Source organism: Ictidomys tridecemlineatus, chromosome 11, assembly GCF_052094955.1.
Source record: "Ictidomys tridecemlineatus isolate mIctTri1 chromosome 11, mIctTri1.hap1, whole genome shotgun sequence".
NCBI lineage: Eukaryota > Metazoa > Chordata > Mammalia > Rodentia > Sciuridae > Ictidomys > Ictidomys tridecemlineatus.
In genome coordinates this window covers 7,300,672-7,325,487 of record NC_135487.1, presented here as the reverse complement: position 1 = coordinate 7,325,487, position 24,816 = coordinate 7,300,672, and the positions used below count along the sequence as shown (strand labels likewise).

Sequence of the window (24,816 nt, the reverse complement as noted above, 5' to 3'; positions counted from 1 at the left end):
CTGGGATCGCAGGCGTGAGCTGCTGCCCCTGGCCACTCCACTCCTTCTCCCAGCCCCAATGGGGGTCCTGTCCCCCGCCATCGTCCCTCATCGGCCTCCCCCGCAGGCTCCTCTGCCGCCCAGCCCTCCCTGACTGGCTGACCCCCTCGGCCCTGCACGCGCCTGCTCCCTTTTTATCTTCCACAGACATCAGCTCTCCGCCTGGCTTTTTAAGTCTTGCAATATCAAAAGAAACCCACATTTTAACAACATAAGAGGAAAAAAATAGCCCCAGAGACCCGGAGTGATCGTACCAAAGGTGTACGACAAATGGATGGCAATCGTGCCAGGCAGTTCCACTCCCCGGTGTCCACCCCAAGGACTGAACACAGGCCCACGTGCATCACCCCAGCACAAGCCCAGTCACAGCAGTGTCGTCCACCACGGCCCAAAGGTGGAGACCGCTCAGAGGGTGACTGGGTCAACCAAAAACGTGGCATCCCCAGATAACGGGCTATTACTGAGCCATGAAAAAGGAACCACATTCAGAGCACAGGCCCCACGAGGACAAGCCTGGGAAACATGGCACTAGGGACAGTGCTGGCCCACTTCTTTGTGTCTCCTCTGCCTTCTCAGGAGACTCCTGTCACCTTTCTTTTAAGGACTGGCTCCTTCCCCTGGCTGGTGCCCCCTGGCGCTGGCTGAGGTCACTTCAGCCACAGACCCCAGGTGTTTCTCTGCCCGTCTGCCTCCCGCTCCGCCACACCCTGGCCAGGCCCATCAGCAAGTCTCAGAGCTGGGCAGGACCTGGGCCTTCCCCTCCTCTGATGCCCGAGCAAGCTCACGCTCTGACAAGGGTGCCCGCGGGTGGTGTGGGCTCTGACACAGCAGGGCCGGTGACCTGCTCCTCCGTGGCCTGCACCAAAGCACAAGCTTTTTAGTGGCCTCTATGGATCAGACCCTGCCCTCTGCCCACCTGACCTCCAAACACGGCTGTGTCTTAGTCCACGTTCCCAGCACGTGGCCAGGCCTGGCATTGGACCACGGACTCGGCTTTATTCAGCAAGTCATCGATGGGTGAGGACGAAACAGGGCCCTGGTGGAGCTGAAAGTCTAGCATCAGGGACAGGCCAACCAGCCCAGAAATAGATGGGCAAACGGCAGCTATTGAAAACCACTAAGAAGGCAAAGAGGGACATTATAAGAGAAACCAAGGGGAGAGACTCGTGGTGTGCTACATGTATGATCAATTAACAAGTCAAAGAACAAGTTGATTACATTGCTGGGTCAAAAATGGTAGAGAAACTGGATCATACAAGAACAGGTGGTGAGCATGGACGCTGGAGCCAGACTGCTGGGTTCATATCCTGGATGCACCACTTGCTGGCTGTGCAGACTCAGGCCGGTCACTTAACCTCTCTGTGCCTAAATTTCCTCACTGATAAAATGTGAGATAACAATGATTCATTGGTTCTTAGTCAGTTTTTGCTCCAGTGGTTTATAACCTCTAAGTTCATGCTTCTCATGGGTGTGCTGGTCAGCAGACTTCTGCTGGGCTTGACCAGGACCAGCCCTCTTGGCTCCAGGCCTCAGGTTGGGTTCAGGTCGGTGGCACGTGTTTCTCCCTTCTCCGTGACCCAGTGGCTTCCTGCCTGTCTCTTCCATGAAGAATCACAGGGGCAGAGAAGGGCAAGCCGCGTCCACGGAGCACACTCACGCCCTGGCAAACATCCTGGCGCCAGCGTCTCCCTGCCCGCGGAGGGCACTCGGTCAAGCCCAGTGTCCACGGGGCGCTGTGTTAGCTGCTCGGCTGCTGAGACAGGACACCGCGGACGGGCGGTTTAGACCGCAGCAACTGCTTTCCTCCAGCCACAGAGCCGCAAGCCCAGGGTCAAGGTGCAGGCGGACTGTTCCCGGGAGGCCTCCCCGCTGCCTGGCCCTCACAGGGCCTTTGCTCTGCGTGGCTCTTCTCACGAGGACCCCAGTCCTACTGGACTAGGGCCTGCCATGGTGTAGGTCCTACGTGCCCGCCACGGTCCCCAGGTGGTGGGACCCTGAAGAAGTGGGGACTGGTGGGAGGTCTGTAGGTCACGAGGGGCACCGTGGAGCCGTGGCCCCTCCCACGTCCCCTCCTTCTCCCTGGCCGCGAAGCGAGTGGTCCTGTCCGCCACACACCAGACGCCACCTGCTGCCTCACCACGGGCCCCAAACCAGGGGCCAGTCCTAGTCACCCACAGGAACCTCCAAAACCTTGAGCCAAGGTGCCCTTTTCTCTTTCTGGTCAACCTCTGCTGCCGACGCCCAGGTCTCCATCTGAGTTCCGGAAAGCTGATGGGCATGTGACGGTCCCGCTCCACCTGAGAGGCCCCCTGCGAGGCTCCCTCTCCAAACGCCATCCCTGGAAGCCAGGGCTTTGACACATGGAGCTTGGAAGGACGCGACTCAGTCCGTGACAGATGGGAACACATCCTCCCGCTCCTTGAGAGCGCGCTCCTGCCAAGTGACATGGCAGAGGGTACCAGATTCCGTACCCGAGGGAGAAGACGGGGAGCACCGTCCAACCCTCCGCGGGCGGTGGAGGAGGAACACGGCTCACAGGAAGAGCGTCCAGACGGTGTCCGGACCTGGCCAGCGCCAAGCAAGTAATACCTGTCACAGGGGGGCTTCAGGGGCAGACGAGCCAAACCATCAAAAGGTGCGTTTTCCACGTGGGAAACGCACTGTGTGCCGATCCTGCCTCCACAAAACTGGGGTATGAATAGATGGCTCATAAGTCAATAGATTTCCTTGTTAAAAAGTCAAAGCCCCCAGATGCAAGGTGGCATCCTAGATTCAGTCCTGAAACAGAAACTGACGGAAGGCAACGGAAGCGTGACGTTCGGGTAACAGTGAGGCCCCGAGTGCATTTCTTAGCCTTGACTAACGTGCTCTGGGCAGGATGTGACCATCAGGGGGAACTGGACGGAAGGTGAACGCTGGGCTACTTTCTGATCTACTTACTGTAGATCTATAATCATTCCACCAAAAAAATTGTAAATGAACACACCCCTCCCCAGGGCTCCCCCCACCCAGCCCAGGGGGAGGATTCCCTGGCGTCGGGACATTGCCTTCCCCTCCTCTGGCTTGTGGCCATCCCTCAAGGTCAGCCCCAGACCCATGGTAGTGGACATGGGATTTGTTCTAGTGAAAACGAGAGACTCAGGTAGGACTCAAAGGCCAGAACCCCCAGGCTTTCTTACAGCAGGTGACGATGGCCAGGAAGTGCCCAATGGCCACCAGTGTCCTGTGGCTACTGAGCCCCTGAAATATGGTTGGTGCAAACTGAGGCACTATGAGGGAAAAGACTTAGTACAAAAAACACATCCGAAAATACCTCGTTAGTGACGTTCTAACCCGTCTTAGGCAGGTTGGTGGAAACCACGGTGTTAGCGAAATGGATTTCACCTGCTTCTTTTTCCTTTTTCTGATGTGATTGCTAAGGAATTCTTGGTTATGCATGAAGCTTGCATTGAAACCTGGAGATCGCGGTGGGGTCCAGGTCGAGGTCTGTGCAGTCAGAAGGCCAGCATTCCACTGGCCGTCACAGGGCAGTGCTGTTAGAGGTGAGCAGAGGGGACAGAGAGGAAGTGTGGTTCCCACGAGCCGCGCCGTGCCAACCTGACCTCTCCTCCTGCCAAGCAGTCGGACTGTTTGTGACGGCCGGGTCAGGACTGGCGGCCAGTCACATGGCACACTGAAAAGGCCAGATGACCCCAGCCCGCCACCAGCACCCTAGGAAGGAAGCCGCCCTGGTGGTGTCACCCTGTGACTGCACGGGGCCTCGGCCTGGACCATTCAGGAGCAGCAGATGACCGGACATCGGGGGCTGCCCACAGGGAGCTTGTTCCCCGTGACCCTCTTTCCAGGTGGCCACCTCACCTGGAAAGCCACCACGGCCATCGGCCTCAGAGTCACCCTTCCTGGTCATCGTCCAAAGGAGAGGAGTCGTCTTCTCCTGTTCCTGGTCTTCCTGCTGCACCCGGGGGGAGGGGTCTGACTGGCCCAGCGTGGATCGTGTGCCCGTTCCTGAGCCCGTGACAGTGGCTGGGTCACCCAGGTAGAGGATAATGCCATCGACAGCCCCAACAGAAACAGAGTGAGAAAAGCACAGTTCCCTAGGACGGGGGAAGGGACGTCATCAGGAGGTGGGGGACACGGTACGCGGATCAAAGTCTGCAGACACCTCCACCCTTCTGGGGCGCTGAGGCCTTACCACCCCAACCCCAGCTTGGGGCGCCTTCTCCTCCCGCCCCAAGGTAAGCTGAGCACTGCCCTTGAGGACTGTCACAGCCGAGCCAGAGACGGCATCAGGAGACACGTCCCACACACTTCCTGGTGTCCCTGCAGGAAGAAAACCAAGTCGTTTGTCCCACGGGGAGGGTACCCTGAGCCACACGCTGGCTCTGAGCAGCAGAATTCCCAGCCTCAGGAGGCCGCTGCCTAGGGGAGGAGGAGGAGGACGTCCGAGGAGCTGGCTTCAGCGGGGGAGTCCCTGACCCCACTCCCTCTGGCCTCTGGTCCCAGCACGGCACCGGTACCGCCAGAGGCCACCTCTGAGGCTAGCGGGCAGATCCCAGGTCCAGGGAGCTGCCTGCACTGGCTGCCTCCTGCCTCCGCTGCAGATCAAAGGCCTCCCGCAGGCCGGCGCAGCCCGGGATTCTGGGGAGTTACTTCCCCCCAGCGGAGGGGAAGGGAGCCAGCGGGCACCTCGGGTCAGCACCTTCTGCCCATGCAGCCACTGAAACCACCTGCACCCAAGTCACTGTCAGGACCGGGTGAACCCCACGTAAGACACCCAGGTCGCGCTGGCCCCTGGGAGTGGTGGAGGTGACATAGCAGGCCACTCCTGCCCTGGTGAGGCAGGTGTTCCTCAGGAGCTGCTAGGGGAGGGGCGGGCAAGGCCACCTCAAGGGACTTCAGGGAGGACCAGGGAACAGCCTTCCTCATTCATCCGCGTCCTCAGTTTCCCCAGTGCTAAGTGCCACCCCAGAGTGGGTCCTGGCCAAGGCTACCTGAGCCCAGCCCTCCACTCACCCGAGGAAGCCCTGGGGACTGGTGGCAGCTTAGCGGCCAAAGCCCAGGGGAGTCCTTCTCCCTGACGGCTTTCCAAAGCCTGGCGGGTCCCTCCCGCTGCCCCGCCTCCTCCCCTTCTCCTTTCTCCGCCTCCCAAGGACAAGGACAGAGATACAGCCCCCCTGGGCCCAGCTTGTCTCTCTCAAAATGAGTTTCGGGAATGTGATCCCCAAGGGGACCGTTGGACTATGGCTGGCACGGCCCCAGGGAGGGGACGGCTCCATGTGTGGCTTCCAGGGACCTTGGGACGCCTGGCCCGAGAGGCGCCCTGGCTGGAGGGGAGCCCTGGCATCCAGGGCTTGGTCCTCTTCATCCACCCCCTTCATCCTCCCCTGCAGACCCTGGCTGCAGGCCACGGCTGCCGAGCCCCACCCCCTCCCCATTCTCGTCCCTCACACTCAGGCTGGGCCGAGGGGCGTGTTCTGGCCAAAGGCCCCCCAGCCCGGCTGTGCAAACCCCTTCCCGGGAGCTGCACCGCACTGATCTGCCTTTGATGGGCTGAGCTAAGTTTCCAGGGATGACTTGGTGGCCGCGGACCGCCACTGGCTGAGGCGCTTGTCACTCATGCCCCAGCCCCTGCCACCCCTCTCCTCCTCCTCCCCTGCGTGCACCGGGAACTGGTCCTTCCTGGGTCCCGGGGGCTCAGACGCCTTCCCCCGCTGCGCTGGGTGGCCCAGGGCCGACTGAGGCTAACAGTTTCTGCAGTGCCTACGAGACCCACAGGGACGGGGACAGTGGTGAGCACACGGTGACACAAGCAGGAAAGCCCTGCAGCTTGATAAACTACTGGAAGAACTGGGTTTCTGATCCAGGGGCTGCTCCAAGTAAAAACTTGCCCCAAAAGCCCGGGTGGCCGAGGAGGAAACACAGGACAGGGCCTGGCAGACAAGGTGACATTGGGAGGGGGTGGGGTGGAGGTGGGGAGAGTGGGCAGAGAGGTCCTCAGACTCACCCACGCTGCATGGGTAGGACCCGGAGCCCCGGGGTTCAAGATGGGGGCCGAGGACTCCAGGTGAGAGGACATTCTTGGGCAGGGACACTGGCAGGCTCCTGGGAGCCCAGCTCGAGGCCTGGGTCACACGGGCTCCTGTGCGGAGCCTGAATGAGCTGCTACTGTCAAGATGGGAGAAACGGGAGAGCCCACTCAGGAGCTGACCAGCCAGCTGGAGGGAACTGGCCACAAACGCCCCCAAGGAGGGGACAGAGGTGGAATAGCCTCACTCGGTCATAACAGGGGGGAAGGTCCCTGCCAGCACCTGGTGCCAAGTAGGTGCTTCTCGGCCGCTGCCCGCCCCCAGCCTCCTCCTTCCTGCTGCAGCCCAGCGAGGGGCTCTGCGCTGCGCGGGGCACGGGCTCCCAGCCTCCCTCCCGCACCCCCACTGCACCAGCAAGTAGCCGCCCAGAAAGGCCAGCACCATGGCCGTCGACAGCACCTGTCCCAGACCTCAGCCAGCCCGATGCGCCATCTTGTCATGGAGCCCCTGTGCCACGCTGGCTCCACCCTGCTGAAGAGTGGCCTCTTCCAGGAGGCGCTCCTTGTCCCCTGTCACGTGTCTCCTGGGCACTTCAGGGAGGCTCCGTGGTCATTGTTGGAAAGCTCACACGTGAGCAGGGGCTCGGCAGAGGGACGGTGGGACATCCCAGGCCCTGCAGCTCATGGGCGGGTGTCACCGGGGCCTGTCACTCGGTCCCTTCAACCACACACAGGTCTGACCCGCGTCCTCCATCACCTAAGGGCTGCTCGGGGCAGGAGGAGCAGGACGGAGGGCCAGGCAGGATTGCCGCACCCTCCCAGCCCCGAGGACCCCCCCATCCGTCACCTTTTCAAGGGTCAACTCTGCAGCCCACCCTCCTCCTCCACAGGGGGAATGGGCCACCGTCTCCCACGCACACTGTCCCCTGCCACAGGCTCTGTCCACCCTCCCTCTGTCCACCTTCCCTCCAGCCAGCGGTTCCTCCCCGTGGAACCTGACTCTGGGGCTGGTTTTGCTCTCCCTCGCCAGCTCCTGAGCCCCTGGTTTCAGAGCCTCTCGCTCACCCAGGTGCCAGGGATTTGGCAAAGTTTGGTGGACACACTGATGGGCGGATGGGTGAAATGACAGCTGCCCGGGAGACCCGCGGTGATGGTGGCTGCCTTTTCTGAACCCTCGAATGGCGCGAGGTGCCAAGCGGAGCCCTTGGAACTTGTCTTCTGCTCATTCATTCCGAAGCCGACCCTCTGAGTTCACAATCATCACAGAGTCCACAGACAGGACAGGAGGCTGGACCCTGTGCCCGAGACCTTCAGCCAGAAAGTGTCCAGGGGGAATTCACAGCCAAGTGGAACGAATGACCAGGGTCCAAATCACCCACCCGGCCGACCAGCTCCAGGGGACGCATCGCGCCTTCTCAGCCTTGGTTTCTTCTCCTTGAAATGGGGGGACGGTCCCACTTTGCAGATGGCACCTGTGAGGGCGTGAACCCTGGAGGATGCTGTGCCCCGCAACCTGTGCCATCTGCCATCTGAGTAACTTCCAGTGTCACATGTCGTTCTGGATCTCTAGTCTATGTCCTTTGGGGTCCTGATCGATCCTGGATTCTTGACCTTCCCTCCAGCCAGCGGTTCCTCCCCGTGCCCCCCACACACCACGGTTCAGACTGTGACGGGCTTCATAGCACCTCCTGCAGCTGGGGACCGTCTGCCGCCCCCTGGGACCTAACTTCCTTGTGTAGCAGGAAACAGTGAAGCAACGAGGTTGAATCCTGCTCTCCCGTCACCAAGCTTGGGGGACAGCTGGGCTCCCTTTCCGATCCCTTCCTTTCCTGCCCCCCCGCCCGCCTCTCTCCCTTCAATCCCACTGGCCATAAATATGGAATACGGCACTCATTCTTCTAGGAGCCGCAGGAGGGGCCTGATGGCCGCGTGGTCCACCTCGAGTGGGCCTAGGTGCTGCCCAGGTGTTCGAGCTCCAGACTCAGGGCCGACCCCAAGGCCACCAGTACTGGGGCCGCGCGCCACGCTGCTGACACTTGGGAATGGGCGGATCCCTGCCGTGTTCCCCAACAGCGAGGGATTGGGGAGCTTGGCTGAAGTGGGCAGAGCCAGTGCTCAGCTGGCCTGGCTGTCAGGACGCCATCCTGGAAGAAGAGGGGTTCAAACAGATGTGGAGATGAGGGGGGACCCTGAGGAAGCCTGGGTGGGGCAAAGCAGGGACGGAGAGAAGGGGGTGGCGGGAAAGGAAGAGGGGAGTCTAGCAGCTGGCAGGAAGACGCCCGTGGAGGGGAGGTGGCCTGCACGGTGACAAGCCCCCCAGGGACAGCGGCAAGGAGGCAGGGGTGGGGGTGGGGGAGGAGGGCCCAGCCCAGAGAGTGGGCCCCTGCCATGGAGACCTGGGGACGGCCGGCCTTGCTAGCTGGGCATTTTGTTTTTATGTATTTCCATTAGCAAGAGAAAACGACACCTGGTACCAGTGCCTCGAGTTGGGGCAACCAGCACCGGCACCACCTGAGTTCTGACTGCCCAAAACCCCGGGGCCGCAGCTGGGGAGCGCAGGGCAGGGCCAGAAGGTCCCTGCTCAGCCCCTGCCCTGCGCCCCCGGCCGACTCCTCCACAGAGCCCAGGAGACCCAGCAGGAGGGCCAACTGGGCACCTGCCTGGGTGGGGAAGCCAGCGCTGGGCCCTGGGTTCGATCCTCAGCGCCACGTAAAAATAAGTAAATAAAATAGAGGAATTGTGTCCAACTACAGCTACAAAACAAATATATATAAAAAAAAAAAAAAGAAAGAAAGAAGAATCCTGGGGCTGGGGTGGTGGCCCAGTGGTAGAGCACTGGCCTAGCATGCGTGAGGCCCTGGGTTCGATCCCCGGCACCACATAAAAATAAGTGAATAAAATAAAGGTATCGTGTCCATCTACAACTAAAAAACAGATATTACAAACAAAATAACCCGGATGTTGTTTCACGGCCAGAGAAGGGTCTCCTCGCCCAGCAGCCCCTCTTTCGCGGTTCTCTTCTGACGGCTGTCTCAAGGCAGGTGCTCTGGAAAGGGGGGGTGGGAGGGGAGCTGGGTCTCCATGGTGACCAGTCCACTCACCTGCCCATCACCGGGAGGGGGAAGGGCCGCGGAGGCTTGGTTGGTGGGGAAGTGGGGCAAGGCAGCCTGGTTACCCAGGCAACTCCCCCAGGTACTCGCAAGGGCTCGGCTCCCACAGTGGGGGCTGGTGTTGTCATGGTGACTCCCTGGCAGCCTTGCCAACGAGGAGGCCCTGGCAGGACCCCTCCCAGCCTGGGCACCGGGCACAGGAGGTGAGGGCTCAAGAGCCTCTTGGAATAATGTAAAGAAGGACTGGCAGCTTGCCAGGAAAGAAAGTTCCAGAAAACAGTGCGCTCTCCCTGGCCCACCGCCGACCGTCAGGCCACCCCGCCCTGGTTCGCGACCTGCCTGGAGAAATCCGCTGCCCCCTCCCCCCGGCTCTCACCCTGGGGCCCGCGGTCCTGACTCTCCACCTCTTGGCCTTTCTTTCTCAGAGTTGCTGATCATTTCAGGCAGAGAGCCTGCCCAGGGGTCGCCATGACAACCAGCCAAGCCTTTGGTCTCCATGGTGACAAGCGCTCAAAGTTATTTTTATTTATTTATTGGGATTTTCAAAGGGTTTTCCACCTCCTTGGCCAGACCCGGCATTTGGACCAGGACAGAACCATCTTTCCCCCGTTAGCCTAGGGAAGGAATGTTGGGGGGCAGCTGACAGGCTGGCTGAAAGACCCCGAAGCAACCAGCAAGAGCCTCTCAGCTGTCCCCGGTCTGCCAGATGCCTGGGGGGCCACTCAGAAGGACTTCCCCAGGGTGGCTCCAGGGGTAGGTTCGGGGGCCCACGGACCAGCCAAGGCATATCCTGCTTTGCTCCAAAGAACAACCAACAGAACTTGCAGACACACTCAGAGCCCAGCAGAGGCAGGGAGGGGGGGGGTGAAGAACTTGAAGCACAGGGAAAAGGAGGTATCGCTGCCTGAAGAGGGACGCCTCTGCGAGGTACAAACGTCCATACCCTGATCCAGCCTCGAGCTTCCTGGTGGCCATAGCAAAGAAGAAAACAAGATGTACGGAGTCCACAGGGAGAAAACCATGTTTGGGGAGACAGGTCGGATATGGGGAGAATAATGAGGCTGCGATCCTGCACTCTTGAAATCCTCCCCTGCATCTAACTGGAGCCTTCCTTTGTTCTGCCTGCCGACTCTAAGCTTTCTCTTTTCCAGCAAAGCCTGTTCCTTCCCCCGTACTCTGTGATGGTGTGTAATTTATCCCAAACCTTATACTTGACAGAAACCCCGTGGAACCCACCTGACAAGAGAGTCCTGGAAGGACCCACCCCGCTCAGCACCGTATTACCATCTAAAATGATATCCTTAGGGTGTTCTGGGTTGCAAATAAGAGCAGACCTGACTTAGAATGGTTTTGCAAATAGGGGATTTATCATTTAACAGGACTACATATCTGGTCCCAGACTGATAAATTCTGAACCTTGCCAGTGTCACCCAGGACCCAAGTGCCTTTCGGTTTTGAGCTAACCAGGCCATCCCCAGCATGTTAATTTGTTTCCTCAGTGTGGCTGCCAGGGTTCCAGCCATCACATGCAGTTGTGTGTCCAGCAGGGCAAGTAGATGCCCTTCCTGTGTATTATTTTAAGAAAACCATTTCTAGAAGCCCCCTGCAGATAACCCATCTTGTGCCCTTGGCTACATCTGAGTCACCAGCTCCCTGCTAGCCGAATCCAGGGTGAGGTGAGCAAAGAAGGAAAGAAGGAGCTGGGCTTCAGGGAGGTCTCCGGGACATGTTCTCCAGAGAAGTTCCTGAGATGGAGGGCTCCATGCTGCTGATTTTAGGAGGTGCCCCTGGGAGAAGCTCCCACAGGGGTGGGACAGCAGGACCAAGAAAAGGAGAGGGTTCAGCAAGGACCAAGTTCAAGCAGAGCCTGGGCCTGGCATGAGCCGCGGGAGAGCTCTGCCGTGGAGCCACATCTAGGGGCTCACAGGTCACGCCTCCGGCTGCCTCTGCGGGTGTATGACCTGCGGCCCTTCCCGTGCTCTGCACAGGTGGCACACCAGCTCAGAGAGAGTCACAAGTAGAGGCCTACCCTTGGAAGCAAAGTACCCAGAAGCTGAGGGACAGACACACAGGAATGGTCGAAGCAACCTCCTAGGAGCATCTGGTCAACCAACACTGTCCACCACAAAAGTGACCAGATCCCTGCCTGGAACACAGCCCCAAGAGAAGAGAGAGCCGGGCCACCTTGCTCATCCGCTGCGTCCTCCGTGATGGATGCCTTGGGGCTGGGGCTTGCAGGGAGCTGGGGAGGGGACGCAGGCGTACCCCATCTGCATCGTCCCGCCCACTTCCAGGAGGGAGCCCCCTGCCCCCACACGTGGGTTTTCCGGGGAATTGCTCCACGTTCACCGAGCCGGGGTGGCCCCTCAGGAGCTCCCAGCAAGCCACCCCGCGAGGCCACACCCTGGTTCCGACACAAGAAGGTGGCACTGTTCTCAGGAACTGTGTGTACCTGTGAGAAGCAACTCAGGTGCTGTTCTGAAAAAAAATGTGCAAATGCATTCCCAGTGGACCGCGCCCCCCCCCCCAGTGCTCCGCGGAGGTGAGCTCAGCCTTTCCCACAGCGCCACCCCCATCATCCCAAGTGGAAGAGGAAGTCACTGAGACTCAAAGGAACACCAGGGGCCCCAGGCTGTCCGGCCCCTCCAGGCCAGGTCCCTGTCACCCTCCTGTGGTTCCCTGGGACTCCTTCCCTGGAGCCTGGCCCCCTGCAGCGCCATCTGCATCCACCTTTTCTACCTGCTCCTTGCACCTAACCCTGAGGGTGGAGAGGAGAGACTACTCCCTTCTGCAGCCGTCTCTCGGGGCCTGATGCGGCACCTGCAAGACCATGAGATCTTCAGCAGTGGCCCTCGCAGATAGGCCTTGTCCCTTCCCTCCAGGGTACACGGTTGGCCCGTGCCTAGCCACCTGGGGTTAGGTGTGGCCTTGACGCTTGCTCTGGCCTGCGAAATGGAAGCCGAGGTGACAGGTGTCACTTCTGAGCACTTGAAGAGGAGATGCGTGCGACCGCGACATTCAAGATGGCGGGCTGCTTCCAGAGTGAGGATGACAGAGACCTGGGACAAGTTCCTGGAGTGAGAAGGCGCCTTGCACTGTCACGTGGCTGACACTGGTGGGGAGGGCTGACTGGGGGAGGGGACTTAGCGATGTGCTGAGCCCTTGGTTCCATCCTCAGCGCCCCCCTCCTTCCCCCCCAAAAAAAAGAAGAGGAAAAGGAAAAGAGAAGAAAAAGGAACCAGGGGATGTTTGCTTCCTAGTGCGATCCTACAACATCCCGGTGGAACGGCCTCCAGTCGGAGATGTTCCACGTCACGGAAGGAAACAAGGGACAGAGGCAGAGGAGGGGTCCCTGGTGAGAGCAGGCCCCGGCAGGCCCTCCAGGGGCAGGTGAGGCAGGTGGTTTCTGCAGCTCAAACCCGTCCCGGGGCCCTGGCCCACACTCCAGGACTCTGAGGCCCGGAGGGCACCCGGGAGCCCCGGATCTCCCAGCCCAGGAGGCCCTCCCCAAGGCCGGGGAGGAGAGAGGCCATTTCCCCCACCAGCGGAAGACGTTTTTCAGTCAAATGAATAATTCATGGTAAACGACTCCGAGATGAGTCGAGGCGCCATCTTGCCACCCGATTATATGTACCATAAAAAGCGATGGCAGTAATTTATCTCCTCTCCAGTGCGGGTGGGCCGTGGGGATGGGGTGCCCGGTGCCCGGCTTGGGGTTATGAATCCTTCCTCAAAGCAGTTCAGCGGCAGGCTGCTGACGCTTCTACCGACTTGGCATTAAATAACGCCAGCCTTGGTCTGGAAACAGAGGGTCCAACTCCCCTTCCCCAGGAAGACCCTGGGGGAGAGAGAGGAGCAGGGCCACAGGCCATCGGGTGGGGTGGGGAGGAGGACGGGCCTGGAGGTGTCCGATTACTTCACCCCCAAGTCGCCCTTCCTCTCAGATCCGTGGATGGCGCCGGTGGCCGAGCTCAACCTCACATCTGAGCAGTTTCTGCTGCAGGAACCGCAGAGGGAAATGCTGTCCCCGAGGTGCCCACCCTCCTGGGGTCACAGGCAGCTCAGAGGCAGGAGCTCCTCCCTGCTGCCAAGGAGCCCAGGTCTTTGTGTTAAGAACCCAACTTCCTGCCAGACGTCCTTCTCTACCCAGGGGGCCAGAGGGCGAGGTGCGGCAGAGGGAGAAACCGAGGCCCGTGGTGAGGCAGCATCAATAGCAGCTTTATTTGTGAGAGCCCCAAACAGGAAACCACTCAGATATCTTCCAGCAGTTCCCCGGTAAACAGACTGCTCCGTCCACTCCACAGAATCACATCCGAGCCGTGGAACAAAAAGGAACCAACTACTGATAACACCTGGCAATCAGGATGCATTTTAAGGGGATTACCCTTCGTGCATAAAAAAAGTCAGTCCCAAAAGGTGACATGGTAGTACTTAGGTAACACCCACAAAATAACAATTGTGGACACAGAGAAACCGGTGGTTGTTGGGAGTCAGGGGTGGGCTTGGGGTGTGAGCACAGCTCAGGGAAAGGTGGCTGAGGTTACATGCGGGTGACACAAGGGGTCCTTGGGCCAATGTGACCGCTGTGTGTCTTGACTGGTGTCCCATATGCAAACCATAGGCACACACGATTCAGGACTGCACTGAGTGCAGACTCTATTGTCAATTTCCTGGTGTGATATCATGGTAGAGTTGTGCATGATACCAACGTTGTCTTACAAGTGCAGGTAAATCTATAATCATCTTGAAATGAAGGTGCTTAATTTAACTTTTTTTTCCCTAAGCTCCCCTAAGTGATTCTGTCTCACCAGGAACAACCCCTGCTTGAATTTTACTTAACTTCTGCTTCGCATGGAGAACTCAATGTTCCAATCAATACAGTCCACGCACTTCCTTCCCCCGTTCACTGTCCCAGGGGAAATGTGCCCCCCTTTACGTAGATGCCCACGCCTGGCCCCATGCTAGCCAGACAGAGCAGGTTTCTTTACCGGGAAGCAACCCAACGAGAGAGACGAGGTCGATCGGAGGCTTCCTCTGTCCCTTGAAGACCTGCTGTGTATGGAAAGGGGTGACGTAAGGAAAAAGTACCTCCAACAGTTTTCCCTGGTGAATCCGACACCAGAATACCTTGAGTCAACAGCCCCAAGGTTGAGGTTGTACAGAATTTAACTAGGACATAGCCCGCGTTTTCCCAGCTTGGGAGTAAAAGGAGACTTCTCCCCGCCCAGCAGAGCCTTTCTGTAATTTCCAGGACAGACAAGGCCAGGCGCTCTGTGCAGTGTGTGCAGACGCTCTCCAGTGGACAAGGGAGCGCTCGCACGCGCTCACACCTGCTCCCAGACACGCGAGCCTCCCTCCTAGGAGGGGCTGGGATCTGGTCTGCGAGGCAGCACCACGGGAACACTGCTGCTCTCCCGCGGACCCCAGGGCCCATCTCCTCACCTGGGCCACAGCTGGGACGCAGTGCTTTCATTATTTATGAAGCTTTCCTTGTTCCACGAATAAATAATCGATGACTGCAAAGTGTGGCGGGCACCGCCGTGGAATATTCATGAGCCACATTGGTGGGGATTTCAGCGGCGCCTGGGCCCCAGATGTGTCTGCATCGCGTGTGTGTGTGTGCAAAAACACACCCCTAATAAAAATCATCATAATGAAGATTTCATCTGTCAGCGGAGGCCCCGTCTCTGGGAGGGAGCGGCTCATCCATTCTTGGCACCCAGAGCGTTTGCCCGCCTGGTAATGGCTTGGGCGAGGGGGATGAGCCCCAGCCCGGCAGCGATCAGGTCCCAGTGCTCCGTGTCTATCGAGCACTCCTGGCCAACAGGAGGAGTCTGCTCCATGTGCCTCTGCTGCCCTAGGAGGCTGAGCTCAGCTGGGATGCTGGATCCAGATGCTGCCCACCCGGGAAGTGGTCCTATGCTTCCTGGGCCAGAGGGCAGGAAGAGCTGGCCTCTTCCTGTCAAGAGATTCCACAGAAAGGCGAAGATGAGGGAAGGAAAGACAGGGCCCACCAGATCTCAGGAGGCTGGCCTTAGTAAGCTTCTGTAAGGCTCTGCTTGCTAAAGCCCAGCCTCCCCATGGGCTCACCCCACTAGGAGACCACGGCAGGCTTCTGACTTGAGGGGTTTGAACCCAAGCTCTGTCTCTTACGAGCTGTGTGTCCTTAGGCGAGTTATTTAGCCTTTCTGTGCCTGGATTTCCTCTTTCCTGATGGCAGGATAACAAGAATAGAACCGACCTCAGAGCTCTTAGGAGCCTTTAATGTATGCATCCGTAGGAAGCGCTTGGCCTGGGGCCTGCCCGGAGCCCAGGAGCTGGACAGCCCCTCCCCGCTTCTCCACCATCTCAACACCCCCCAGAGCTCTGAGGACCAAAAAGCTTTTGAAAACTCATTTGGCAGCAAAACCTGAACTGAACTGACCTTGGAGGTACTTAGAGTCTCTGTTTATCCCACTCACCAGGATTATTCATATGTATTTCTCTACAGAAATACGAATGTTTGGAGTAGCTCATAAATACAGAGAACGCTGTGTTTCTAAAATCTAAAATAAAATTCAACATCGCGTGCACTTGGCCCCAAAGGTTTCTGTGAGGAACCGCGGTCCGACGGCATTCTCGTGATTTGTGTGATGGAAAGTCTATTGGTGTCGAGTGGCTGATATTCAGGACCAGGCCTGGCAGGGAGCCGGCCCCCTGAGCGGACGGGACAGCCACAGGAGTTAGCCCTGCCTCCCTGACTTGTGCCCTGACACCCATCCCTCAGAGCCCTGCGTCCCAGGCCTGGCTGCGGACTTCCCCAAGGTCACCCTTGGCCGTTGGTGGCAGAAGCAGAGTTAAAAGCGTCCCCTGGTCTCCCTGCTCAGGAAGCTAATTACACATTCGAGACCAGGGCCAGGAGCAGGACGCTGCCCAGATGGCTGCTGCCCCTGGTGAGTGGCTCACTGGCCCCAGGGAAGGCCCGTCCTTCCAGGAAGGCGCAGGACGGCTCTCGGGCCCCCTCCCGCAGTGGCGTCGGAGGAAGTCTGGCAGGAAGGGACCACACGGAATGAAATTAAACGGAGAGCCAGTCTGGGGCTATCTGGATGGCACAGGCGTGGAGAGAGAGGGCCAGACAGGGGATGCTGCAGGAGCAGGGTCCAGGGTGGGAGACCCCGTGCACCCCCTCCCCACTGAGGGAGACACCCCGGAGTCCCACGGACAGAGGGGGAATTGCCAGGTTGAGAACTGGTCCGCAGCCCGACGGCAGAGTGTGACGCTAGGGAAAGGCCAGGGTCACTGCCCACGTCCTCACGGAGACAAGCAGCCCATCTCGTAGGTGAGTGGAGGGCAGCTGTCTGAACACGGGTCTGTGTCTCCGCTAATCTCTCTGCCTGCCTGCAGCTCGGTGGGGCCCTGGCAGGTGTAAGTGTGGATCTACTTGTAACCTGTGCCTCCTGAACCCCAGGACCCCAGGGAGCAGTGAATCCAACAGGAAAAGAGGTGAGAGGCTGGGATCCCGCAGCAGAGCCCTGGGATCGGGACAAAAGCGGGTTCACAGCTTCCTCCTCTCTCCTCCCCTGCCCCCCCCCCCAGCCCAGTGCCTATCTTCTCCCCGTGGCTGGTCCTTGGTGCCGCGGTTCCGCAGCCTTCCTGGAACACACCTGAGCCGGGACCTGCAGTGCTCCCAGGAACACACCTTGGTCTCCAGCTGGTTGAACACCTGGCGCCCTTGTCGGTTCCCCGTCACCAGCCTGCTCCGCGTCTGGCAGCTGGGACAAATGCCACCGCGCATCCAAAGCTTTCCAGCGCCTCTGCACACCTGTGAGGGGGCAGGAGACCAGACTAGAAGACCAGACTAGAAGGCCAGCCTCTGAGGCTGAGTGGTTTCCTGTGTTTCCTGTGTCAGAGCCGCGTCAGCATGAAGAAGCCCGTGATTGATTGGCCGTGTCTGCCGTGGCTGCGTCCTGGGAGGTGGCGGGGAGCGCGCCATGTGGCGGGCTTGCTGGCATTCATCATGCCTCTGGCAAGGGCCGCGTGGGGAAAGACCCCGTGCCCCGTCACCCTGGGACTGCAGCTTCTCTCTCTCTCTCTTTCTCTGATTTTGGAAGATGCACACTTACAAAGCCACTCGTCACCGGTGGTCATCTAGGTCCCTTTCCTGCACTCCATATGGCCTGTGTGCCTCCAGCAAGCACGGAGCCCCCGGAGCGCCGCTGCCACATTCTCAAAACAAAGATAAAGCTGCTGGGTTGAGACGAGGTGGCACACATTAAATTCCTCTCCATTTATGGCAAAAAAGGATTTTTTTTTTAAAATTAAAAAACTCATAGCAGCATTACATGGCTCAGAAAGAGACAGCAGTAGGCAGAGAATAGGTCCTGGGGTGGCTGATCTCCAGGACTTGAACAGGTAGATGCCGCAGGAGGTCCAAGCCGTTCAGAGTGTTGGAACCAAAGAGCCTCCCATCCTGATTTTACGAACTCCCTGCCAAGGGACTTCACCATTTCCCATTCCAATGTCATCCTCATCAAAGTAAGTTGTTCCTTCCGTCTAACCTAAATCCCACTGGCTTTCTATTCAGCCTCTTTCTTCCTGTCCCTCCTTCGGTGGAGCTGGAAAACACTGGCACAAGGGCGTATGACACTGGCCTTGTAGCCGGGATGCCTCATGGAACCAGGAGGGGGAAAAGCCACAGGCTCAGACCCCCACGATGCGCACAAGCCCAAGAACCCTGACTCTGAGGCTGGGGCTGTGTCAGCACTTGGCCCCTCTCCCTCCCTGCCCTGCCTTGGTGATTTATGGGCCCTGTCAATCTGCAGGCTGAGCCCAGGAGAGGCCGGAAGGGGCAGGAGAGGAGGGGGCACGGGGGAGGGGCATGGGGGAGGGGGTACTGGGGGAGGAGGCGAGAGACCCAGACCCTCCAGAGGACAGCCCACAGAGGCCCCTGCACACCAGGGCCAGGCCCGGGACAGCCCTGGGACAAAGATGCCCAGAGCAGAGGAGAATGAAGAAAGGGCAGGGCGGGCGCAGGGTTGGGAGTCAGATGGTAAAATCCACCTCAGGAGTTTCTGATTCTCTTTATTCTGAAGACAAAAGCAAAATGGAAATGACAGACGGTGAGGGACTGTAGCAGGGTTTGCTTTTCCGCGAGGAGCCGGAGGACCTGGTTGAAATCACAAGTCAGCCCGCGCCCTGGTGTCAGCAGCCCCCGCGGGGCCAGAGCCAGCCTCTCGCCCGCCTCCGGGTCCCCAGACTCCGGTCCCTAGCTCCGGTCCGCCCTCTCTGCTTTCTTGCTTGGTGCCTGGGCCCTGCCTCCCTCTTGCTTTCTGGGCGCTGCTCAGTGGCCTTCCTGCCCCTCTGTCCCGTTGGTCTCCCTCCTCTGGCACTCGCTACCCCTTCTCTATGTCCCTCGCTGCCTCTTGGGGGGCCTGGGCCTCACTCCCATGCGGCCCTGTCTTTCAGCTGGCCATTGACCTCGCTCCCAAGGGTGCTGCCCGCTGCTTGGCCCTGGGCAGTGGGTCCAAGTGGCCTGCAGAGCAGGAGGACGGGGTGTCAGGGGAGGATCTGCTGGGGAGGGCAGGAGCCCCCACATTGCCCTGGGCTGCAGCCAGCTCAGCACCGAGGTGACACCTGCAGCCAGGGAACAGACCAGGCAGCCAGCGGTGCCTCTCTATCCAGAGTGGATTTGATATTCCAGGCCAAGCCCTGCAGATGCTCAGGTGCGCGTGCGCGCGCGCACACACACACACACACACACACACACACACACACACTCGTGTGGGCACACCCAGGGACACCAAGCCCTGCAGACATGCCCTGAGAGCAGCCTCCGAGGGCCTCTCAACCAGACCCCCTCCCAGCCCCCAGCCCACCACACAGACGCCCCAAGGCGGTCTCACCCCGCCTCTGGGGTGCTGCTGTCCAAGGGAGGACAAAGACTTCACCCACCCCGAGCTTGGAGAGGAGGAGGAGGAGGAGGAGGAGGAGGAGGAGGAGCAGGCCCTGGCCACGCTCTTGGCCGAGGAGGGAGAGAGGCCAGGACACCTGTCGGTCCTCCTCCTGGGGCCTTGCAAGCCCATCTGTCTCCGGGCGCCTGTGATTTCTTTGTTCCCCTTTCTCTGTGTGCCCCTTGATTTATGAGGCTGGGGGTAAAGAACTCTCTCATTTAACTTACTTTGAAGCCAATTTAAGTTGCTTCGATAATAAATCTGACTAAAGAAAAAGCAAAGTTTCCACCTCTCTCCGGGAGCCCGGGGAGGCCTGCTCCGGTCTGGAGGGAGGGCAGTCGCCCCCTAGGGGCCAGAGTGGACATGGCAGTGTGTCTTGACGGAGGTTCTGGGCAGGACCCAGGACCCCACCCGGCTTCCTGACCCCAGGGCCTTCCTGGACGTGCTCTTCAAAGCTGGCTGGGGCCATCCCGGCTGTGCTTTGCCGAGGAAAGGTAGAGACTGGAATATTTCTTTTTTCTCGCAAGACCCTGCTCTTCTCTCTCGGGTTCTTGCTCGTGCTGGGTCCTTCCTTTTCACCGGAAATAAACCCTCGGCCTGTGCAGCTGAATTTCTCCTGCATGCACAGGGATCCCCACGTCCAACCCCTCAGACTGCTTCAGACCCAGCTCCTCTGCCTGCACCCCTTACCAGCTCCGCCACCCACAAATGCCCACTCAGGTCCCCCCAGTCAGACAAAGGACAGCTTCCACTCAGGGGACCCAGCAGGCACCGTCCAGACCCAGTCTTTAAGCACAGCTCTGCTGGGGTTCAGCTCTGTGACCTCCGGCAGCCCCCACGTCTTTGTTGACAATGGTGGCCCTGCTTCACGTGGCCTTGAGGCTCCTGCCCAGCCCAGGGCCCAGCTGAGAAGTTGCTCAGAGACGGGTTCTGCTCCCCCTCCTGCAAGCTGAAAGCCACCGGGGGCTGGGGTGACGGTCACAGAGGCCATGGCACCCTGCACCACACCTGCCAACCCAGAAGTGGCAGGTGCAGAGAGGTGCTGGGGGGCACTGGGGGCGGAGGGTGTGACTTTTCACAGGTCCCCAGTGCTGGGTCCCCTGACTCCAGCAGCGAGATACAAGGAGCGTGACATTTCCCTGGCACAGTGCACAACGTGTCCTGACAGCCAGGAAGCGTGGCCCAGTTAGGAACCTGCTAATGACATCCTGTCAGCTCAGGCCTCCAGCCCAACTCCAGCCCCAACCGGAGCCCTCAGGGGCTGGGCCTGAGACTGGGCCAATGGGTGAGGGAGGCCTGTCTGGGGTGGGCCTGTCTGTGGGGAAGGTCAGGGGGGTGAGCTGGGTGTGGCTGTGCGGGGCAGGGGGCGGCGGGGTGGACCACACCTGGGGGATTTCCAAAGCCCCTTGTCAGGGGCATGTACGAGGAGTCAGAGCAGGGCCAGGGCTGGGTGCTGCTGGGCCAGGGCTGGGTGCTGCTGGGCCAGGGCTGGGTGCTGCAGGGCCAGGGCTGGGTGCTACTGGGCCAGGGCTGGGTGCTGCTGGAGCAGGGCTGGGTGCTGCTGGGCCAGTGGGAGGCAGGATGGAGTGAGAGGACAGAGGCTGGGCAGGGCTTGGGGAGGGGAACCAGCATGACCCCCAAGCTGGCCATGGAGGGCCTGGTGAGTGACCCGGGCCAAGGTGGGCGAGCAGAGCCTGGGCAGGGTGACAGGGCTGTCCTCGCTTGTCAGCTTCAGGGAGCTGCTGTCTGCTGGGAACAGAAGGTGTCCCAGGAGGTGGCAGAGCGCTGTTTCCTCTAAAAATAACGGTGACAGGGGCTCTTTTCCTGGGAGAGAGAACAGCTCAGCTGTTCAACTGGCAGCTCCGCTGCCCCTCGAGGACCTCTGCCCTGCAGGACAGGGCTCAGCCGGCGGCAGGTGGGTCTGCAGCCGCCTGTGTGCCCTCTCCTGCCCTCCCCCCCTCTCCTGCCCTCCCTCATTCTCACCTTTCTTTTTGTTTCCCAGAAACCACCGGGAGGCAGAGTCCCCAGTCCCAGGGCCCAGACCCCACCCACTTCACGGTGGCCTCTGCAGGGTCCAGGCAGCCGAGACCAGGACAGGAGGGGCCTTCCTCTGCCTCTCCCTAGCTGCCGGCAGGGTCCCCTCAGCTGGGGCAGAGCACTCCATGCACAGGAGGCCCCGAGGTGCTCCTGTCTTCCACACAGTAGGCGGCCATTCCCCACCTCTTCCACACAGTAGGCGGCCATTCCCCACCGAGTCATCCTCCCACCTCTCCACGCCCCTCCCTCGACCTCTGGCAGGTGCTAGTGCCGTTATTAATAGGAAGCTGCCTGGGGGCAGCCGGCTGCTTCGGGGGCATCCATCTCCCTGGGAACAGCTGTCACCCTGGCTCTGCACCGTGGTGGTGCGCTGGGCTGGAGCTGAACTTGACCCCTTCCCTCCCCCTCCCCACCTCCCAGTGCTGCCTATGGAGGCCCTGGGCAGAGGAAGCTAAGCTGCGGGGGGGGGGGGGGGGGGGGGGCGGGGTGATGCCCAGGCACCTTCCTCCCAGGTGAAAGGATCATCCACTGGCTCGCTCCACATGTACCGGGCACTGTGCTGAGTCCCAGGTCAGAGCAGGGCCAGACACGGTCCCTGCCCTCCTGGAGCCGCCTGGCACTGGGGGAGGTGGAAAGGAAGTGAGTAGACTCCCTGGGGCACCAGGAGAGCGCCTCCAAGAGGTGACGCATGACAAGGAAAGAGAGAAGGGCGAGGACAAGGGTGGCGGGCAGAGCTCTGGCTGCACAGGGCAGCTGGGGTCCAAGGGCAGGGCCAGCGCAGGAAGCTGGAGAAGGAAGAAGCAGGAAGCTCTCGGGGGACCAGGCTTGGGTCCTCCTGGAAGGAGCATCGGAGGCCATCGGATGCTTCGAGCGGGCAATGACATGAATCTGGTTTGTTCTTTTAAAAGTCACTCCAGCTGGGCTGGGGCTGTAGCTCGGGGGCAGAGGGCTTGCCTGGCATGTGTGAGGCACTGAGATCCATCCTTAGCACCACATAAAAATAAAACAAATGAAATAAAGACATGCTGTCCAGCTACAACTACAAAAAAAAAAAAAAAAGTCACTCCAGCTGCTGGGCGGAGAGCAGACCGCAGGGGTCCAAGTGGGAGGAGGCGGCAGGAGGGGCCCACCTGGGCTGTACAGGTGAGAGGTGGTGAGGGGGGGCAGTGCCGGTGAATGCCCTGGGCCTGACCTGTCCCTGCTCTCTGAGTGGGGACTAGGAGTGTGGTCTTCCTTTCCTGGTCCACCCTGTGCAGTCTGTGGTTACCTGGGAAGGAGAGAGAGTCCAGGGTGTGCCGCAGCCAGGCTCCAATCAGGGGAGAATTCAGCTCTGCTCCCAGGACCACGGGGAAGCTTAAACCATTCTGCAGATTAAACGTGAAGCAACCAGGGTTCTGGGGACTTGAGCTTCTCGGGGCATCTCTAGGGAGCAGGGAGCTGCCTAGGGAGCAGGTTTGAGCTCAGACTGTGCCACTGCCGTCCAGCAAATCCCCTGTATCTAGTGAATTCCGTCTCCACTCAAGGCAGCCCGTGTGGCTCCGGGAAAATGATTGGCCTTTCTGAGCCTGTTCATTGGATTAAGTCTTTTATCTGTCCAACAGATATTTAATAACCACCTACTATGTGCCTGATCTTGCACTGAACACTGGAGATGCTACAGTAAGCAAGAGGAAATTGGAAGTGTTCCTCAGCTTATGATGGGGTGACATTCTGATAAACCCACAGCACATTGAAAATCCTGTGAGTCAGCCGGGCATGCAGTATGCCTAACCGACCAGTCGTAGCTTACCCCCAGCTACCTTGAATGTGCCCAGAGCACTGACAGCAGCCTGCACCTAACACGAAGCCTGCTCATAATGAGATGCTGAATCCCTCTCGTACTTTGTTGAAAACTGTCTGAAGGTGAAATGGAGAATCATTGTATGGGTACAACAATTGGTAAAGTTGAAAATTCATAAGTCAAAACTTTTCCATTGGGGACATCCCTTCTGAGAGGGAAGACAGACAGTGACTAATGGGGCAGCCGCAAGCCCTGCTGTGCTCCGTGCTCAGAAGGGGAGGGTGGGCACAGCAGGAGAGAGCAACCAGAAGGCCTCCATTTAGATAGGGCTTTGTGAGGATTAAATGAGATAATACGAGTTTTGGCACAGAGCCCCGTACATGGCCAGTGTCACTACAAGTAGGACCCCAGGGGAAGGGGTTGGGATCAGGCTGGCTGAGGGAGGAGGCTGCTCTTTCCCAGCACAGGTGAGAAGCAGGACGGGAGGGACTGGAGCCCCGGCTGAGTGGCAGGAGATGGGATTCCCAGGCCCCTGCTCCGACCTGGGTGGTGGGACTCGGACCCAGCGGCTCCTCCCAGAGCTGCTGGGAGAGGACTCCCCTTAGGCTCCAGGCAGAATTTTCAAACCCTCTGCTGTCGGTGGTCCCCAGGGCTGGAGCCCGCTCTGGGCCTCTCCTGGAGGAGGCCCTGTGCCCTGTTCCTCCCCCCATACCCTGCACCCTTTAGCCATGGAACACTCCTGCCGAGAGAGCCCAGCTGAGCTGCCCAGGTCTCTCAGACGAGAAGGGAGGGGCCACACCTTTCAGAGGGCACCCCTCTTTGTGGAGTGCCCCTCCCTCAGCCCAGGGACAAGACAGCAAAGCCTGCGCCCCCTCCCTGGACACCAGCCCCACTCTGTCCTCCCCACCCGCCTTCCCGCACTCCCCCCTGCTCCCCGGGGGTGGGGGGGTGGGGGGGCAAGAGAGGCCCACCCGCCCCTGGAAGACCATCCCGGAGGGGAACCTTGCTCTCCCAGGCATCGGGGGAAACTTTGCTTTTTAAAAATAATTGACAAGTTTTATTTTTTAATGAAATGAAATTTATTTTATTAAAACTGCTGCAGGTTTCCAGAGAAGTCGAGGAGACACTAGTGTCCACCCGCCTCTGCGCACAGCCACCCAGTTACCAACCCCTTTCCTTCCCCGGCTCCTAGCCGGACCCCAGAGTCCTGTTCTGGTTCTGGTTCTGCTCCCTGCTGCCAAACCCAGCTCACTGCATCAGTGACACGGAACCCAGGTCCCTGATGTAGGTGCTGTCCTTCCTGGCCCCCAGCCCCTCCCACCCCAAAGGATCTGAGGAGGAGCCCAGGCGGCGGCATAGGTGGGGACAGCTCACCTGCTCTTACCTGCAGGGTCCCCAGCCACCTCCCCCGAGAGGCCCCAGTGGGGCAGGACAGGACACATGGGAACCCTGGCCTCCCTGTGTCCTCCGACTTCTTGTAAGAAGCTAATAAAGCACAGGCAAAAATGACCCAGAGGACATGGTCACTCGGCTGGGAAAGCTTCCACAGGTCCCTCCGTCGAAGGCCATTAAGGAGTGGAGCAGGCACAGCTAAGGGGCAAGTGCTCCACTCCAGAGTGTCCAGGCGGAGGAGACAAAGAGGCACTGACGCTACTGATAACCACACGTGCTCCCAGAGCCAGCAGGGCGCGCTGACCTCAGCTCTGGGCTTTCCCCACGGCCTCACCTTGGAGAGTGACTCTGTCATCTTGCAGGTGAGGTAGCTGAGTGTGAGAAAGGAAACCAGGATTCGAACCCAGGTATCCCCGTCCAGGCCCAAGCCCTGGCCACTATATGAGGAGGGGCCTGCCAAAAGTAGGCCACAGGAAGGAGGTAGTCACCTGACAGGATGTGGCC

At 59.6% G+C, this 24,816-nt stretch overlaps 1 long non-coding RNA gene across 2 annotated transcripts; it reads right to left on the bottom strand.

The window, feature by feature from the left end:
- Positions 1 to 13,371: 13,371 nt before the first annotated feature.
- LOC120890630 (uncharacterized) lies at positions 13,372 to 17,072 on the bottom strand. Of its 2 annotated transcripts, none has more exons than XR_005734953.2 (2): positions 16,818 to 17,072; positions 13,372 to 15,133 (listed from the first exon to the last, which is right to left on the bottom strand). It is a non-coding gene; the product is annotated as an uncharacterized LOC120890630 (long non-coding RNA). The 2 variants fall into 2 exon arrangements; XR_005734954.2 differs by having other exon boundaries at positions 16,853 to 17,072.
- Between the last annotated feature and the right edge of the window lie 7,744 nt (positions 17,073 to 24,816).